We start from the raw sequence: 20389 nt of genomic DNA, 5'->3' as shown, positions 1-20389 counted from the left end.
GATGGTGATGACGGCATGCCGGAACTCGCTAACGTCCTCGGGGAACTCATCACGTCATCTCGGACGCCGTTTCCGGTGAGTTTTCCTTTTTTTTTTTGGTCGTACTCGCGATCCTCGCGATCCTCGCGATCCTCGCGATCCTCGCGTTCATACAAGCCCGGCAAGTGTGCCTTAAGTGAAGCCAAAGAAAAAACCAGGGCCCGCCGGGAAGGTGCGTAACTTAAAACCACACTAACGTCGGTGCTCGGCCCACGGTTGGGTGCGTTTTCAAATGATGCGGTTCTCGAATGGCGTACCGACGGTTGGTTTCGATTGCCGCGAGATGAAACGCAACCGAACGGTTTCGGATCGATGGGTGCGCTGTGGGCCTTAAATCCCCCGGTGGAAATGTGAACCATTAACCGCAATGAAGTAGCACACTGGGTGGACAGTGAGCGAGAGAGAGAGAAAGAGAGAGAGAGAGAACCTGGTTCCGCAGGATTGACGACTCAAATGGACCACGAACCGACATAATCAGACTATAGCGATGCTTCTGGGTAGTGGATTCGAGCCAATTCGAACACAAAATGCAGCGTCTTACAGGTTTAGCCCTTTACAAAGCTCCGTGCGTCGTCTAATTTTAACCTCCTATCGAGTCGATGACCACACAACCCCAGAAAGGGCTTTCGGATTCCCTTGAAATCTGGAATCGATCGATTCTGGGATCGATCGAGAGGACATTTGAGATTTTACAGTCTGTTCTTTTTTCGAGGGATAGTTTTAGTCAGTCTCCAGGAACTTCGACCAACCGAGCACGTCCAGTGACGATCTAGATCTTCGAACCTTCGGCCCACCGAGAGCCCTTTTTCCAATTACCAGAAGCGAACCTTAAACTGCCCCTAGAACGTGTTTGTTTCTCTCAAATAATTGCTCGCCGGCTGCTTCTTCCCGCAGCGTTTTCTGGTGTCGCTTTATTACGACGACCCGGTCAGGTTACGCCGCACGTTCGCAGAGGACCCTTCCAGCAGCCCTTTTGGGACCTGCGGGTGTCGCGTTACAATTCACCGGCTTCGCTCGAATGGCCGTCCAAACAGACCCTGCAACAGTGTACGGTTCTAGCGAATCTCGTGGCTCGCGCGCATGCATTAGCTTCACGAATCCCTCCCGGAAACAGTTCCCCAAGCCCGTTTAGGGTGCGTTTCGTCCTTGACGATATCGTGGTGGAATGGTGAAATGGTGAGCTCACCCTACGGAACGCCAGGTAAATCCCCTTTGGCACCGTTCAACCCGGAGCCTTTCATCACTCAATCAGCGCGACCCTTACCGGGGAGGAGATCAGAACAAAAAATCCCCCGATCGATGGCTCTATATAAGGGTCTGTTTACCGTTTTCGACGGGGTTTCCTAACCAGGTCCTGCGATGCCCTGCGCGGCCTGGATGCCGTAACGCGTCCCTTTATTGTCCGTGAAGAAGCGCATTGTTTGCCGGTGTGTCTTTACGTTCCGTTTTCCTTTTTGTTTGTTCGTTTGCCCGTGGCTCGCAACGAAAAGTCCAGACCCTACGGCAGGGGGTCCATAAATCAATTTATGGTTAGATGACGCTGCACCTTCTTCACAAGGACCGCATCGGTAGGGCACGGGCAATTGTCACCGGCTCAAAACTGTCTCAGTTGGAGGGAGTCTTTTTTATTTAAGGTTGTTGCTTTTTGTTGTTGTTTGGGTTTTCTTCCGCCGTTTCCGTCGCTGCGACTTGCAGCTCATCTTTCCGGTGCCATCCCTTGACATTGGTTTTCGATTTCACCGACCATTTGTCGGTTCGTCGCGGTAGTTGAATGATATTGGGACGATTTTAGCGCACCATGAAGGCCCAAACCGTGGCTAGTTTTGCACCAAAAAAAACCGTGCCATTCAAAACGAAATTAAGAGGGACTTTTCCACGGTTTTAGTTCGAGTTTTCGAGCAAGCGTCGAATAAGAGGCACATGTGGTGCTGTTTGTGAAGCACACAGCAATATTGTAGCATAATTTCCAGGGAATAATATATTTACTTACGGGTACACTTCCAGGAAATGAAATGAACCGTTTTTCCAACCGGTTTATTGCTCGTTATTTGTCCGAAATTCAGTTCCATTTCTTCCCGGGAATTGCAATTGCTCGAACAGCTCTGCCAACACCGTTCGCTTCCAGTAACTTTGAACCACAACAAGCAAATGGATTCTGACCACGTGGCATAGCTTTTCCACCGCTTTTCCGTGGGAGTAATGGGGGGGTTGCCATTTCCGTGTGGCTTTTTCAAATAAATGCATGTTTCAACACCGCTGCGCATACATTGTGCATGTGGCCGATTCTTCGTATATTTTCTACTGTCCGAAATAAATACGACTCCATGATATTCCGTGACGTCCGAAACTGCACACACACACCATGTTCGGATGCGGTTGCAACTTCAGCGCAACTTAAATCCCTTTCCACCCCCCCATTGGTCCCAAAAGACCTCAAGTCCACAAGCTCCCACAGACGGCACAATGTTACAGGCGCGTTGGCTACAATCTGATCATTTTGTTGCCAGAGTCGGCTTCCAGTTGGATTCGCTTTCACTCGGCTCCATCTCATCTGGATCGACCGGAAAAAGGCAAACCACTCGGCAAAGCAGCAAAATTCGATTCGAATACACGAGCGGTTGGGTGTGGGTGGGTGGTTGGAATTGAGTTTCCCGAGTCCGACACCGAGACACACAATACGCGATCCCGATTGTTCCACCATCGGCACCGGCAGGCCGTTACAGCACAGTAATACATCCCTCAACAAGCCGGCCAGACTCTCGTAAAACCTCGAAATCGGAGAGGAAACTTTGTTCCCCGTTTGGCCACCGGATGAAGTGTTCGCGGGAGTGCTCGGGGAAAAATCTCGAGCAGCTCGAGCGCAACAATAAACACATTTCCTCGGTGCGATTTGGTACGCGTCGGGAAATTAGTTTTTGGGAAGTCTTTTTCAAGGTGAGGGAAAAAAAAGTCCCAGCGAACGCTTATCGTTCGGGGGGGTCAGAAAATGGGCAAAATTCATGCCGCACGCTTGTTGGTGGAAGTTTCATTTCACGGCACCCTTCGGAACCGGCGTCTCGTGGCAATACGCCCGGGAAAATTGCGTTACAGCACCCTCCCCCGAATCGGTCGCGAAGAAAATGTTTGCGCCGTAAGTTCGCCCCTAAGTCCGGCTTTGTGGTGGGGCCGATTGGTTGTAACTTTTGGCATCGATTTTCCACCCTCCCAACTGGCGCGATTTGGGCCCAGTTCCATTAGGCGGAAACGAGCAACGGAGCTGACGAGTGCAAAGTGTCGGTGAAAGCCACCACCGTTGGTGTGTCAAAATGGTGATGAAATGGCACAAATTAAGACACCAACCATCGGGCACGAAGAGGAAGAATTCGGGGGTTTTTCTTCCATCGGAGGGCATATCTTTTAGCGTCATGATTGAGGCTGGCATTCAGCGCGTTGGAAATGAAACACCAACATCAGCCGGCGGTTCATAATGGCGGTGAGATATTCTTTTTTTTCCTTCATCGAACGCTTGCAATCCAAACCATCTCTTGGAATTCCTCCAACTCTAATATGCATGAGCGGCTTTACGAACTACGGCGCTCGGTGTGATTAGTCGCCGGAAAGGTTCCACTAAAAAAACGCTCCAAAAAGACCCACCCCAGGGGCGGATGTCAATCAGACACATTAATCATCCCCAAGCGCACCTGATTAGCTAATGACTTTTCCGTTCGCCGTTCGTCGCGATGGGCGATTGCTTATCCCTTGCAAGGGTTTCACCGGTGCTGCGATAAGCTGATACGAACGGTCGCTGCTTTTTCCGGTTTTCCTTCACAGACCGACCGACTTCAGCCCACAACGGATGACAACGGTTGGTGACCATGGAAACACCGCTTTTTTAACCCCTTTTGCTGGATTAATTTTAGGGCTTTTTCTGTGGCTCATGCGATTTCCCGGCGAATGCGCCCTTTCCCGGAGCAATCAAAGTAAACTGAATTCGAGGAAGGAATTTCGGGGCGAAATCTCCAACAATAACCAAATTGCTCAGCCGGCGGTGGCCTACTGCGATCATTTTGCATTCATCATCGACGCCATTTTGCAATTTATGCTCCTCAACATATGACAGCCTGTGAGCGGGATGGTGACTGATGGCTTACAAAAAAACAAACACACGGACGAATAAATTCCATATTCCTCATTCGTGGCACATTGATGAAACCCATCTCGCCAGCAATGGAACGCGTTATTACAAAACGAGGATTTGGAGGGGAAAACTCACATTAACGCATGGCACGCGAGAGATGAAAGGATGATTCCTTGGCCGTGGTTCCGCTCACAGGGCACATCGTGCCGACGGACGGTGTGATACTCATTTTAGGATTCCAAAATGGGGAGTTGGCTTTCATACGAAACAACGCGTGACGTAGCGTGGAATTTGCCCGTTTGATCCTTCACGTTCGGGTCCTTTTTTGGTTCATAACGCAAAGCGGAAGTTCCCGTGGCCCGTGCAAGCAACGTGTGGAACGTAATTATCGGCACTAAACGCGAGCGAGCGCGAATAAACTGAAGTAATGGATGAACGAAGTCTGATTAAATTTACCACCGATTGTATGCGCTGTAAAACGCTGATGTAAGACCCAAAAAAAACACCATCCCCTTAGTGAACGTTTTCGAGGGTGCATTCGAGAAAGCAACACCTGAAGGCCATTGGCACCTGACCACTTGGAAAGCTCACGAGCCTTGTGTCGACCGCACCCTTCATAAGAGGTTCCTTCCAACGGTACGTTCGACAGCTGGCCCGGATGGAAGCGATTTTCCCACGCGTGTTCACCGTCGAACCTCACCTGCGCTACGCCAACGGGGATAACGCGGGGTGGAAAAAAAGAAAAAAAAAACAAAGCCAACCTGCAGGCGAACCCTCCACACACGGGAGCAGAACGGTACAGGATGTGTACAGAAAGCGAAAAACAAAAAAAAACGATCAAGCTGAACACAAATCCATTCGTGCCCGTGCCATTCGACGCAAAGGAGCAAAAAGGACACCACGTGCACGGCGGGTTGCTTGTCCACGGCTCGTGTTGCAAACGCTGGCCAGGGCTAGTGCCGGGTCAAGCAGGAAATTGAGCTCGCACGGCGTTATCCTGGCAGGGATAGGACCGTTCTACGAGGAAAAGGCTCCTTTTTGGCTGCTCGCGTTCCGTTCGCCCGGTCAAGGCTGTGACACGTGAATGAAGGTCCGACAAAGAGCGAGAAAGAGAGAGAGAGAGAGCGAGAGAGTACACGAGAAAGGTCCTGCGAACGCAGCGGGCATGAGGCAACATAAATCACGGGCTAATCGGTTGAATGCATCATTTTGGGCGGCTTTTCTTACTTCGCTTTTTTTTTTCGTGTGTGTTGCCTTTAGCAGATCTGTTTCTCGTGTTTGATCCTGAACCAGGGGGCGTACAGATTGCACGCCGGGTGCATAATCAGGACTCGCCTGTCGTTGTCGGTTGCCGGGACAAAGCGGACGAAATCTATCTTGCTTTATGTAGCTCTCTTTCTCTCGCTTTTTTCCGCCAGGCAAAAGGACGAGTAGCCGTTTATGCTCAAGGACGATCTCCCGGGCTGCAAAGACGTTCACGGGGAGTGCATGAAATATGAGCCGATGTGAGTTGTCCGGCCAGGCGATAGTATAAAATTGTACGGAGTGGGTTGGGATGCATACCGAAGACCCCTAGGGGAGCTTTAGAGCGGATGGAAAAGGGCTTTTCTCGAACGAATCCTAGCGAAACGCGAGGGATGGCATCAAGTTTTTACGAAATACAATCGAATACCGATAACATGTAATGAAAAGCGAGCAAAAAGTACCGTGAGATAATACGCACGGTTTGATTTATTAAGCTAAACGAGCGCTCAAAAAGTAACTGCCACATAACACATAACGGCACGCAAATAAATCGCATTAAAATAATCTGTCGAATAAAACCCTGTTAAATTGCTCATAAAACTTCTTCTATAAATGTGTACTCTAAAGCAATCCGTACAGCTCCCTTCCATGATGCTATCAAAAACCGAGCAGATACAATTTATTGCGGTTGTATCGCTTTGGCAGGGCTCGTTTCAAGGATATCATAATGGCATCAAAAAAGTTGGATAATAGCATCGGACAATGGCATTAAAATGAAGTGCCCATCGTGCTTCGTGCCAGTGAACGTGAATCATCGCTGCATTTGTCGCGCCTTTGATTACCCAAAACCACCCCCGAAAATGGCTTCCTTATTTGTGTGGCTTCTTCCGCGTTGCTTATCTCCTCATAATCTCCATCCAAAATCGAGCTGTTTGTTGTAGAAAACGGCCCGACCCCAAATGGCAGCCGACTGGCAGACGATCACGACCAACCGGAAACGCGAAATTATCCTTACGGGTTAACTTTACCAGCCCGAAGCCGCGAGTTCGATCGACGTTGGCCACTAAAAGATCATCCCCAAGGGTGCTTTAAACAATAGCACATCCTTTCGTTTGAGGCCCCCGTTTTTCATAGCGCCCCCATCGTGAAGATGATGCGACGATTCCTTCACCCCGAAAGGATGTGCTTTGTTGCGGACTTCCGGGATGACGAGGACGAAATGCGACCGTTTGGAGCGTGCAGTTGGCGCCAACAAGGACTTCCGGTTTTGTTGCCACGAAACTGTTGAAACTGCACCATCGGAAACTCAATAACGTGCCCCCAATTGCAGCGCCCTTATTATGCTGCGTGCAATTGGAAGCGCGTCGTAATTACGCCAGGCCCAGTACATAATTTATTCGCTGTGCAGTGACACGACGAAAATCGGTCATCGGTCCCAGCCAGCGCTGACTGTCAGACAGGCAACCGTTCCGCTTCCGGTCCCGGGGGTCGTTATTTTTAATGGTGACTGTATTTTTCGCTATTCTTCCTTCCTGTGGTCTGCCAGTGACCGGGTGTTCCGGTTGATTCCTGCCTGGAGCTGCTTTATTGTGCGCAAAAAGAAGGAAAAACAGACGAGAATCCGTCGTCCGCAACTCGTCGCAGATCGATTCGTTGCGGCAAACGGTGCCGTTTCCGAATGGGGCTGAGGAATTGTGATTTAGCCCCGTTCAAGGAAGGGCGCTTCCTTTCATTGGTCTTGATTTCCTGCAAAAGCCCCGCTCGGTCGAACGCTGAGGCATTGATTGCGGCTAATTGTAACGAATGAAGGTCGCTCTCGATTATGATTGATCGATCGATACTGGGATGGGTGATTGTAAACCTGGTCTGGCCTCAGCCACAAGCGAACAGGGAACCCGTTTCCGAGCGCCCTGTAAAGGGTGTATTCTTTTTCTTTTTTTTTTTTGCTTGTTTCGAGCAGGAACCAACTGGCAGACTCTCAAGTCCTTGGTATCATTACCGGCGTAGAGTACCGATTGTGATGCTTTCGGTGGGCACTTTCGAATGATGGTACTATTTAGACAAGGCATTTTCACTGGAGGTATTCGGTATTTTCGTTAAACAATTCACCCATTTCGTTGGGCCAACGTGCAGCACCTTCGAGTTGCCGGTTCGCTCGAGATGGCAGGACTCCAGCGAGCCTTTTTATATTTATCTTACCGCCGTTCGCCAACGATGGGTTTGGGTGAGCAAATAATTTCACACCGGCTCACGGGCTTCACAAACCATCGCTGAAAGAAAAACACCGAGTTTTCGCAAAGCTCAAACCGGCCTTTTGTACCTTTTTTGGGTCGGTGTACGAGTCCTTCCGTTGGCGTCGTAAGGGATGTTTAGCGACACGCGAGGAAAAAGCCACCCCATGTGGGGGGGATCGTGTGTCCACGTGGGCAGTCGAGAGAGGAAAATTTATTCCATCAAAATATATATATGTGCGGCTCCGAGGTTGCGAAGGGTTTCCTATCTTATTTCCTCCTCGCCAAAAGCCGAAGACACCGGGGAGGTCCCAGGTTTTTGGGCAGCAAAACAAGTTTGCTAACAATAACAGATCCGTTCCGAAAAACGGGACGCGGTAAATGCACCCCCGAACGTTCGGGTGATGATGGGATAGCCAAAAAAACGAAAAAGACAGATAAGAATTCAATTCTAAGCCCCAGGTAGGGTGGCTTTATTTCTAAGCCAAACAACGTCCCGGGACGCCGAAGATGGCTCGTACAAAAGGACGTCTCATTAGCTGGAAGAGTAAAAACGAATTTTACGGCCCGTTGTGCGTGTGTGGATGGGCGAATTTTCGAATTAAACCGTTTCACTAAAGTTTGTCTGTGAAAAGAAACGTCTAAAGACCCTGGGTGAGCGAGTTTGGAAGCGTTAATTATGCAAACTGCAGCTAAAAGAAGTCCCTTTCGCTGGGCTGTATTACGTTTCGAGCCTTGATTGGCATGCGACCGAAACGAAATTGTCCCAGTGACTCACCAATTCCACGGACTGCGGCCGGAAAACCCGGCCATAACCAACGCTCCGGCAATGGTTGTCTGGAAAATGGAAGAAAAATCGACTGCATTCCGGCAGCCGGTCCGGACCCGATAACGGACCAACCGATTATCGCTCGCAGTCGGGAGCGCCGAAGGATCTGAAACACGACAGAACGAGGGAAGAAAGAAGAACACCAGAAACCCTCCCAAAAGGTCCAGCGGCTGTGGGGTGGACAGTTTCGAATGGTCCGCAAACTATCGCACCGGGAAATTCCGAGTTTTTCGTCGGGCATTTTGCCGACTCATCGGTGAAGTGCGCCGCCAGCATGGTGTCCTTGCAGAGTTCCTTTGTTTGTCTTCTGCGTCCACCCTCAGATCGCGATGGGCTCTATTGTCTACGAGCGAACGTAACTCCGGGACGCAGGAGAACTCCCGAGCACAATGGACGTCGTTTGAGTCGGTCTTTGGTGTGGGTTGCTTCGTCCTTAGCATACGAGCTGAAGGAACCGCTATTCGGGGAATTCGCTCTGCTGGAAAGCCAGCAACCCAGCGTGGAAGACAACGGATAGACGGAGAGAGAGAGAGAGAGAGAGAGAGAGAGAGAGAGAGAGAGGGCAAAAAAAACATAAAAAGGATCAACGGCAAGCAGGGCAGAGGAATCCTCTAATTTATCTGCCCGTACAAATCTCTCGACGGCCTTGCCACTTGAGTCAACAGCCCGGGGAGTTCCAAAAACCCCCGGGAGACTCGCTTTAATCGATGCGCTGTAATGAGCCTCTGCATTTTTGTTTTTCTTTTCGCATCTTCCTCCTCCTCTTCTTCTTCTTCTTCTGGGTCCCTTTCGCAACACACGACCGGCTGTCATGGCCTATTTCGTTATCATTTCCATATGCGTTTTAAAACGGCCTACTTCGGCACGCTGCCCTCTGCAATGGTTTTCCATCGATGCCGGATCGAGTTGTTGTTTTTTCTTCTGTTGCTGTTGTTGTGTCTGTCTTCTTTCCTTCTGCTTTCGGACTGCTTTTCCCGTCTCTCTCCCTCAGGGCGCAACCGTTTTTTGTGCCAAAATTTTCCACACTTTCAGCGCGACCGATTAAACGTCCGATCCGTTCCGGGGTTCACCGTTCCTTTGTTCACGCAGAAACTGCTGATTGCTCTCTCTTCTCGTTCCATCTCGCTCTCGCTTTGGTTCTGATTACCACCATTTTTCCCTTCACCACACCCTACCCCCTTTCAGCCCACGAGAGTGATGCAAACCGTGTCGCAAATCTTTCACTTCACGCGTCGGGAAAGTGTAAGCGTTCTTTCCAAATCCCACCATCTCGCACACAGACACCCATTTTCATCCCCCTATCCACTGGCTGGAGATGAGGGCGCCTGAAGGGTGAGCAGAACCGAAGGAAAAGGAAAAAAAAACCCACCGAAAGGCAGCATGATGATGCATATTGATGGGCGTCAGCTGTTGTATCTGGCATGGATAATGATCGCGCCGCCCGTCATCGGCCGTTTGTCGAAAAAGGGCTCGTCCGTAGCTCGCCCCGGGGCCGTTGTCGTAACTCATAAATTAATCCTTTCCGCTTGCGTCACCACACGCAGCCTCGCACCCACTGCTGCAAAACGAATTTCGTTTCTGTCGAACACACGCGCCTTCCGACACGCTGGCATCCGTTAATGTACTGGCTCTAATCATCGGCACGATAAATAAATGCTGAGAAAAGGTTTCGTGTTTCGTGGCGCGATCGGCGTTCTAGTGCGAACTTCTGCTTCTTCTGCTTCTTCTGCCAGTGGTTTTTCCCCTCATTTTTTTGACGATAACCAAATGGCCCCCACGCGAACTACGGGGGTGGATGGGAAACTGGTCTCGTCTGAACAGGGTGAAATATAATATTCACATCACCACTGGGAGCTCGTTCTGGAACCTTGCTGGCTGTGGAAGGACGCGAGAAACATTCCCGGAGGATGGCTGTGGTATGGTTCTAGTCTGCATTTGGGATGTGTGCGACTTTCGTCAACTTTTGGGGCGTAATGTTGGCGACTCGGTTGTGCGGGAATCATTTTCATGTTTCGTTTGATGGGTTTGTTTTTTTCATGGTGGGAGTTTTATTTCGCACCCACCAGCGAGTCCCTAATGTTCACGCCCATGGTTGGCAGATGATGTGGCAAAACATTCGCAAACGACAAGAATGGGGCCGCATTTGACGCGTTTGGACGGTTGGCATCGGAAGGGAAGCATAATAAAAAATAAACATGTGGGAGTGCTAAACCAAAAAAACGGGAGGTTTTTTTTCGCAAAAGCGTGTTCAATGTTGTTATTTTTTTATTTTTCACTCAACACAAAACCACCCATTTTCCAAGGCAGACAGCAATCGAGTGGGAGAATGTTAAGGGTAAGCGCAGCTAGCGAGCCAAAGAAAAAAAAACAAGCTCTATTGCCTAAATAAATAGCCACATGTTCGGACAAGCCATTTCAGTGTGATAAGTTGGGATATCAGCTCGAGGGGTGTGCGTTTTTGAACCCCACACACAAAAAAAAGAGGTTCCTTTCGCTTAACGGGGCGTATGGTGCGTGATGTAGAAATTTCCGTTCGTGAACACGATGGCCTCAATTGTCGCGAATCATGCCCATTTTCCGGGACACGCTTCTGGCGCCGGGTTTATTAGCCATTTTCGTGGTTACACGGTACGCGAAACTTCATGCCAAGTGGCCATTACAACGCCTTGCGAGCTAAATTGGAACATTATAATAGCCTAAACGCTGGTAATAACTTGGGATGGAAATAATTGTAATAAAAAAAAACTTTTAACTATCGAAGGGTGTTGCCAGGTTCGTTGGGGATGCAAAATTTATAAACCAAAATGTGACTCATGTAAAAATGAACCTTGGATCGCCCGAAGCACGACTTCATTAGAATTGTTGTTTCTCTTTAAGTTTAAACGCTGGTATTCATCTTTTAACGCATTGCTAACGAAAACCTACGAATGATAACTGATTCGAATATTGCTTACAATTTATTCTCACTTCCATGCATTAGCAAAAATTGATCTCTACCGTTATCAATCCATCGTTATCGTCCCTCTTTCCGATGCGTGATTATCCACCTTTTATATCGTTTGTTGTTGTATAGTTTTGATAGCCATAAATCATGAGCACATAATCAAGGTGAAATTTTTTAGCTGCATATGTAAGTTGCATTTTGAACACATTACAAAACCGATAGAAGTGTGTGATAAATTTCTGTGATATAAATCAATGTTTCTACACATTGTGCCTGTAATTTACGAAATCCAACGAAATAAAGCGATGAATAATATCGAGGTCCATTAACGATTGGATATCAATAGCTCCTTTCTATAAATTCCAGCTAATCGTTATCAGCAGTGTAAAACGTGATAGAACGAAATGGGAATTCATTAAGCGAAATAAAACGGGCTAAATCAGCCTGTTTCGAAAGCAATGATTGCATTTTCCAGGAAAACTCTGACAAATCGACGATCAGCCCAACAAGAGGAATAGAACCTACCGTTCAAATGCAATTCGATTGTGCCAGTTTTCGATTGCCAGTTCAAAAGCCTACCCAAAAGAGCGCCCACTGCTCGTCCAATTGTGCGATGGGATACAAAAGTCCCGTCCGACGCGTTGATTGATCAAAACACTCGTTCCAGTCCTGAAAATCACCGCGAACCAGGGGACCCTTTCACGGGAAAATTTCCCTCCACCAAACCAGCTGCGCTCGGGTTTTGGAAAACCCACCCACCACCCTTCCACTGGGCCGGCATGGTGTAAATAAATAAAACGGTTACATCGCCAAACGGCGGAACGAGTTTTCCGGGGGTTTCGCGTTCGAGCGTGTGGAAAATGCGCCTTCCCCTTGGCCGCTGATGTGAGCACGGTGGGCGAATTAATAAAATGAAATTTCACCACCCTTCAAGGGAGGCGGTGAGAGTGTGCGTTATCGTTGGCGTGTGACGTGCGCGCATGATATCCTGTGACCGGGCTCTCGAAAGCCGAATGCCAGCTCGAGTGCAATTTTGTCTCGCCGTGGAATGTTAAATTCGTGCCGCAACAAACGCAACCGGCTGCTTCGGACGCGATTGTGGCCTACTACGACTCATCTCAGCAGGCCACACAGGGGAGGCCGACTGCAGACTTTCAAGCGCATTTTTATTGTGTGTGCGTGTGTGTGTGTGTGTGTGCGTGTGTGTGTGTTTGGTGTTTTTTTTCGCTACTTTCATTTGCTATTCCTCGCGGAATTCGTGCACCGCGCCAAGTGGGCCCACACGCGATCGAGCGCACAGTCTCGGTTTTGCGGCGTTCTATTTCGGGCCAACCGCCACAGAATGTCTCCCAATAATTGGAATACTTGCGGTTTGCTTCACCTTGGGCTGCTACACCTCCCCGACTAGGCCGGCTCGAAAGGGCCGCCCGTAGTAGGCCGAAAGACCTGTTCTCATCGCGCGTCGTATTGACAGCTGTCAGGTGAACGCATCAAGCACAAGCATTTATGCGCACAAATTTCATACGCCTGGAGCGACCCCCAGCTTTCGTGGGTTCGCTTGTTTTTTTTTATTTACACACACCCCGAAGGGTTGTTGGAAAATCCCCCAGCTGAACGAACATTAGTCGCGGGGCTGACGCGCTCCGTTGCGCATCAAACCCGCGGGTGCGTGTAAAATGTTTGCGCGGCGAATAATTTATCAACCAACCCCGGCCAGAGCCAGGGGCATCGCTTTTGTGCTTGTGACGAAGTCGCGAAGGGCGTTAGCGCGCTGGATCAATGTCGGTAAACATCCTAATCGCTTCGGTCTCCGGCTCGCGGTTGGTATTTTATTTACGGCAGATGGGGAACCTCCGGCCAGTGCCATATATATATATTCCGATAATCCCAATAATGGCACCGGAGCCATTCGTGGGGCCAGATTTCGATGACGCCAGTTTGGAAGGGGGAGGCTTTCGAAATTGAATATTTATGCATTTATGCTCTCGACCGGTTTGGATGGGTTGCGTAAAATAACACGCGAAAAAGCCGTCGCAATCCGACGCCAATCCGATTAAGGACGGTTGCTTATTTTGCCGATGGAAAGCGATTTTTCGAACCATTGGGGGGGAGGGCGGCTTTATTAACCACGATTTTTTTTTGTCTCGCTCTTGATGCGGTAAATTAAAGCCTGCCGAAAAACCGTCAGCTTGCGACGCAGTTTTCCCCGTGACCTGGGGTATATTTATCTCATCAAACTGCCATTTTCTTAACGGCCGACGGTGTTTCATTAAATGGTGCAAATTTACGCCGGCTCCCGTTGTACGCGCGTGTACTTAAATCATCCGGCATTATGGAAGCCTTCCTAGGGCCCGCGTATCATCCCTGCCAGTAATGATTCATTTGCCCGCGTGTGTGCCTGGCCGAGGCACGCATTTGTGGTCCATGCTAATAAAACCCGCTTCCGGAACGGAACGGAAGAACCCGAACCGGGGCGAATAATTTATCGTCTCACCGTTCTCCGGCCTTCCGAAGGCGCCGAAATGGGGGAAACTTTTTAAAAAGAAAACTATCTCTCGTCCCGTGCCAAGAAAATCATGCACGGGGACATGATTTAACCAACAAAAAAAAAAAGAAAAAAGGAACGAACATTAAAAAAGGACCTTCGCGGAACAATACGATCGCTTCGTGCCATTGTAGTTTATGGCTTGTGCTGTCTCGTTCTCTCTTGCTCTTTTGGAAATGAAAGCAAAAAAAAACCAAATTTTTCCTACGGTTTGGTTTTACATCGCAGCGGAAGTGTGTCCTTGCACACACGAGCGCAATGTTGCAGTTTTGGGCAGAACGTAATAAATATGCATAAATTTCCGCTTCGTGCGCACACTCACACACACTTTTTCGCAAGAAACGCAACAATAGTACCGAAACCGGCACAAAGCGAACTGGCACCCCGTTCGCATGCTGGGAAGAAAACGAGGAATCGAAAAAGAAAACTGCCAGGACCTCGAACTCGAGTGCTGACGATTGCTGATGGTTGCGACACCGCACGTTCCGGATTGCGGGAAAGCTGGAAATTGATACGCTCGTGCACAAGCAAAATGGAAGAAAAAAAAGAGGGGTCCCAAACGAAGAGCCCTCGGGGAAAACCCAGACCTTAAAATGAAAGACGACACGGCGGGAAAAATCGATCGAAAATCGCTAAAAGCGCGATCGCTGGCTGTGGTATGGGCCAAGGGTTTTATGGCTCAATAAATTCACCTCGATGCATACCTCGCGTGCCTGCTCGCATTCGGCGAAAGTGTCTCTGCCAAAGGTCCCGAGGGCAAGCAGGAGAGACAGAGCGAGAGATAAAGTGAGGAGAGAAGCGGTCCATGTCCTTTCGGCGGTGGCGATGCAATTTTGAATGAAAATCATACACCATTCATCACGGAATCCGATAGTAACGGTTCGGTTCGATGAGCTTTGGGGGCATGGAGGCAAAAGAAGAAGAAAAAGAAGAAGAGCAAAAGAAAAACCCGGAAAATCCCACACGGAGTAGAACCGACACGGCGACGGGCACAATGGCGTTTTGTTCAAGGATTATGCAGAAGATTATAAATGAAACGTCAGGAGCAGATGTGAGCGCTCGATCGCGGCACTCGGGAAAAAAGGCGTTTTTCCATGGGTGGGGTGATTTCTTTTCCCTTGGTTTGGCTTCTAACCGACACGGTGCGAGAGAAACTAATTACATGGCTCTCGGCTCAAAGGGCCACACGATATGCAAAGTGTACGGTGGGTTTGGGAAACTTTACCCAGCGCGAGGCGGGAACGAAATATGATAATGGGCGCTTACGTATTCCACCCACCCACCGCGATAGCGCTATCGAAGGGGTTCTTTTTGACATTTTGCCGGAACCCCGGTTTTGTTTTTCGTGGTGCCAGTTTTGGGCCACTTGAGCCACAATACTCGACGGGCGTAAAGTCGAAGGGAAAAAGCGAGCCCTCGATGGGGGTTTTTCGAGCTCGGGCGGTTTTCCACCCCCACTTCCGGGTTGCGGCACATAAAGGGTCACAGAAACCGTGCGCGTACTTCTTTTTTTTTTTTTTGATTTAAATGACAGTTCCCATTTCCGTGCATACGCGATCCGGGAGTCGCGTTTCGATTGGGATCGCGATTCCGTAACCCTTTCGCGGGAGTAATTCGGCAATGACCTCATGCTAATTTTGGGGTCTCTATTTCATTTTTCAGCGGCTCGCTGGCTGAGAAATTTGCTTGCCGCCAAGCGCATTTGTATGGACCTAACGGAACGGAAGCCTGAGAGCGTGTCATTTCCATCTAATAAATAATGAATTCCAATTCGACATCCGGCGCCGGCTGGTGGGCTTCTGGCCGGATGACGGTGACGCCCCAAAGGCGGGTCTCGTTAAAATACGCACACACACACACGCACACATCGGTCACTGGTCGGTCACAGATAAGCATAGTAATTTTGTTTTCCCTTGCACGGGACTGTTTAAGCGCTCATTCTAAAGACTTTGGAAGAGTGTGCAATGAATGGCCCTAGAACAATAATGGACGCGAATCAATTGCCGGAAGTGTTAGTTGAATGTATTGTGGACCTTTGCCCACAGTATTATTATGCATCTTTTAAACAGAATTGTGCATTTCTCTGTATCGATTAACGAGTGTCGATTTGGCGATGGTGAAAACATGTGGAGGCTATTTTTGGGCTAATTAGCTGATTTACAAACCGATGAATTTAGTTGCTTTTGGTAAATAGTTTCTCGTTCAATCAGCGGAAATTAATTGTGAGAATAAAATAGACCATAGAAACTATTACCTTTTCCAATGTTGCTGCAGTTTAGCTGTGCTGCATTATTGCGCATACCTTTTTGTTCTAATAAAAAAGATTAATTTGACCGATTTGTTTTGCATTTTTAACAAGAATAGGTAGCTCTCAGCTTCCTTTATTTAGGTACGCCGGTAATTATTCATCTCTCGCCATCTTTTAAAATCGTTTGCTCACCGACACCGGGACATTTGTTTGCAATTGTTTATTTTCTGCATTATCTGCTGGCGAAATGGTGATGAGAATTTTCATTCAAATAAATCTGGCTTCTAACACGTTTCGGAAAAGTCCGAATAATTGGGACCGCTATCGATAACGGAGCGAAATAGGGACCTCTCCAAAATTCTCCAAGACTGCAATTTTTAGTCGCCATTGCTTAATGAATGTGGACAACAATAGAGATCGCCCTTTTGCTTCGGAGCATTTTTTTTTGTACAACAAGAAGTAGGAGGGGACCTACGTTCTGCATGTTTAATAGCCCTTGTTCGAATAATCCTTGTGGTGTGAAATGATAAGCTTATCGCAAAGAGAGTGAAAGAGCAGGACAGCTCGATCACCGATAACATCGAACGGCTGCAACCTCTTTGACGCATGTTCTCCTGGTAGTATCGCAGCCCGTTACGGTGTCAAAATGCTCTGCGAATGCGGTACCGTTTGCGAGTAATCCCGAAATAAGCTACAATAATCGCGCACAGACTCCGTCCGCGATGAAGGCACATTTGGCACTGAAAAAAAAGGTTATTTGCACGTGAATTTAAGAGTGATTTTTTCGCATATGACTGCCAGCACGTGGGTGTGAGAACGAAACGAGATGAAAGGTGCTTTCTCTCGTTCTGTGCGAGCGGCGACATGATTGGGCTTATCGATCATCGTTGCACTATGGTCGAATGTGCGATAAACGGACACCGATAATATTTATCGCCCTGTTTTCGTCTGGTTTCGTGCAACAAATCCACTCAACGCTACGGAAAACGATGTTTTATATCATAACAATTTATTGCACGCAGCTTTTCGTTGTTTGGTGATCAAAATTGAGCTTAAATAAATAACTTTTTAACTTTATCTCGATTTTCGATGTCATGATTTTTGGTCGCTAGGATCCCGTACCGCACCCGGAGCAGTAAGCGATCGATGGCAAAAGAGATAGAGATGCGGATAATCACGCGCCGAAAAGAGCGGCAATAACGATGGATTGATAACACGTGTGAGATAGGGATAATGTTTCTTGCAGAATGAGTGAGAAAGTGAGTTCACTGTGCCCGTGCCATACTAGCGCAGCGGATACCAGCAAGAGTGGCATCCTCTTTGAAGCATGTTCTCCTGTTACTAAAAGTCGGTTTTCGTCTGCAAAATCAGACCTCGAAAACGCCTCCCGTTTTAGGCGGCGCGACCAAAATTTTCGTTCTTCGCAGGGAGGAAAAATCTGGTTTCGTGAGTGTACGAACGAAGTGAGGAAATTTCTATTTTCTTTCAATAAATGATAAAACGGGTTTTTTATCCTCGATATTAGTTAATTTTATTTTATTTGAATTTCTTGCAAATGTACTGCTAAATCAATCAATCCGGCAAACCCTTCGAGGATGCCTGGCGTTGTGGAAATCATTCCAAATGATGCAATTTTTCCTCAGAATGCATGATAGCCATCAATTTTCTTTCAATAAATAAAATCACGTGTTAGCTATCTGCGGTATTTATTTTATTTAAATATTATGTTTGAAAATCAATGTACTGCTAAACAGTCAATTGCGTAAACCTTCAAAGCTGCAAAACAATGCATCCTTGCATCCGAAACTAACGAAAAGTTGACCGAAATACGCTAAAGGATGCATCATTGCACCCCATTTCAAAGCCGCCCCCGGAAACGGAAAATGCTCCTTCACAAACTCATCCACCACAAACGCTCGTGGGCCGCTAGCACACCTGCTTCCAACTGCAAGTGCATCCAAGCAGCCGATGCATTTGGGGGGAGGGCACGCGATAATTGATTGATCGCGTCCCAAAATGCATCGCCCCGAGGCATTCGCGGTGGGTGGTTTTATTTTTCACGGCTGATTACTTTCCCCACGGCGTTTCAAAAACCAACGAAGCCAACCGTGGCCATCTCACCTTTGAGGGCGACAAAAGGGCTGCACTGTTATCATTTCGGATGGTAGCCCTCTCCTCGCTGTAGTGTAAGCGTTTACGAAAACCCCGTGCTGTTGATTTTCAAATGTGGGGGAAAACAAAAAAAAAAGGTCCAACCACAACCCGCGGTAGTTTTGAACATCACCGGGGCGGTCGGAAAAGGGAATTAAATTGCCATTGACGCGTCGCTGGCCGGTGAATAAATTTTCCCGAACACAGGGCACAGGTTTCCCGTTTTGGGGGTGGACAAATGCGCGCCACCTGACGACCCTCCGAGTTTCGGCTCGCTGCAGTCGCTGATTTGCATTGATGGGGTTTGGTAATTTCACGTGACGGTCGACGCTAACGAGTTTCTGTTTTTTTTCAGGTCTTCTTTCACGCATGAATGTGGTGCTCCCTTTTTTTGTGGTGCTAAATGTGACGTGAAATAAACAGACGCGCCCCAGCAGCGAGAGGTGGAATTAAATATATCGTCCCTCCTTCACAATGGATCGCCACAGCCACAGCCGGAAGAGGCACCGCAGCGGGTCCTTGTCATGTCCACCGGCAATCTCTTCATTAATTTACACACAAAAAAAAGCATATTGGACCATTTGAGCTATGCATCTGGAATAGCCCCCTGTAGCTCGTGGCGGGGATTTATCAAAGTGCCACATTTATTGCCACGTTTCAATTCAACTGGATCAATCTAGCCCTTCAGACGGAGTGTGATGGCGGCTGGCGATGGTTTTGCAGTTCCAACATTCCACACCACGCAGCCAGGACGCGCACGTGAACTCACATATGAGGCGCGTAATTCAACGGTCACTAGAGCGAGTGCACAACGACCAAGGCGCACCATCGGTCGCGGACCGGAGCGGAAAAAGTCCACCCCATTAAACCCGTCCTGAGTGCCGGAATGGTGTCGTGTCCTCCCTTTTTTCTGGGTCGTTCACATCCTGCGAGCTGTGGCGAGACACTCCGGGATAGCACCACACACACACGCGAACGGTGGTTTTGCAAATATATTGTCGAGGCCACCGCCACCGCCAGGTGAGAAGCAATGAACGAACGTGCGAGCAAACGTAAATGGAGCGTGAAATGTAAAATAATTTGCTAAACGCATTACTCACGTTCGGTTGCACGGGGCTGGGTCATTTCGTTCCACGCCACCGAGCCTTGTGGCGCGACAACAGGGCCGCGTTACGCAAACCATGGCACGGGTGTGTGTGTGTGTGTGTGTGGGGGTGGAATTCGCGCTCAAGCGGAAGCACACGCACATTACCGGTTCGGTTGGGGGGATGGGCATTTGGGCGCATCACGAAATCACCGGTGGTAATGATGGGGTTTGTCTTCCTCTTCCGGTCGTTCTCGCGAAGTAAATGTAACCGTGCGCGATTACAGAGACTGACCTTGCCCGGAAAGCTTAGCGTTTGTTCCGAAATCGTGGTGTGTAATAATGGCACAAAGCCGCCTATCTGGGTCAACTGCATGCAAGACCTTACGGGAGCTGAACGGATCGTTTAATAATAAGCGTTAATGTTACACTCGCCCTGTTACGCTGGCAGAAAGTTTGTTTTATCGAGCTAGAAAGGACACGCGATAGAACTAGAAGTGTCATCGATCGGGGGGATATGGTATAAGGATCGTGCGAAAAAAAAAGTGGTGAAAGCTTCACGTAATTAATTGCTTTATCTCAAATGTTACTAACATTTACATAGCTGTTGTATTCAATAATGTTTGCCTTAATAGTTTGAATAGGGTAATTATCGATTAAAGATGTAACTTTTCTACACCGCTGCCTTTGCTTACTGCCTTTGTTGCTGTTGTTTTTCTTTTGCTTGCTAAATTACTTTCATTTTCGTGCGTAACATCGCTCGAGGCCTTGCTTAGTCGCGTTATCGATTAAAATAACGGCACTGCCTCCGTCATTCTCTTACTGTGCTACAGCTAATTTGTCAGTACACCTTTACTAACCAGTAGTACCGCCACCCCCGGCAGGATGGGAAGGTACGTGATTTAAAATACACTTCTGCGTTCCCAATTTTGCCTATCGACACCCACGTTCACACA

The sequence above is a fragment of the Anopheles nili genome, chromosome 2 (assembly GCF_943737925.1).
Source record: "Anopheles nili chromosome 2, idAnoNiliSN_F5_01, whole genome shotgun sequence".
Lineage (NCBI taxonomy): Eukaryota > Metazoa > Arthropoda > Insecta > Diptera > Culicidae > Anopheles > Anopheles nili.
This window is presented reverse-complemented; position numbering follows the sequence as displayed.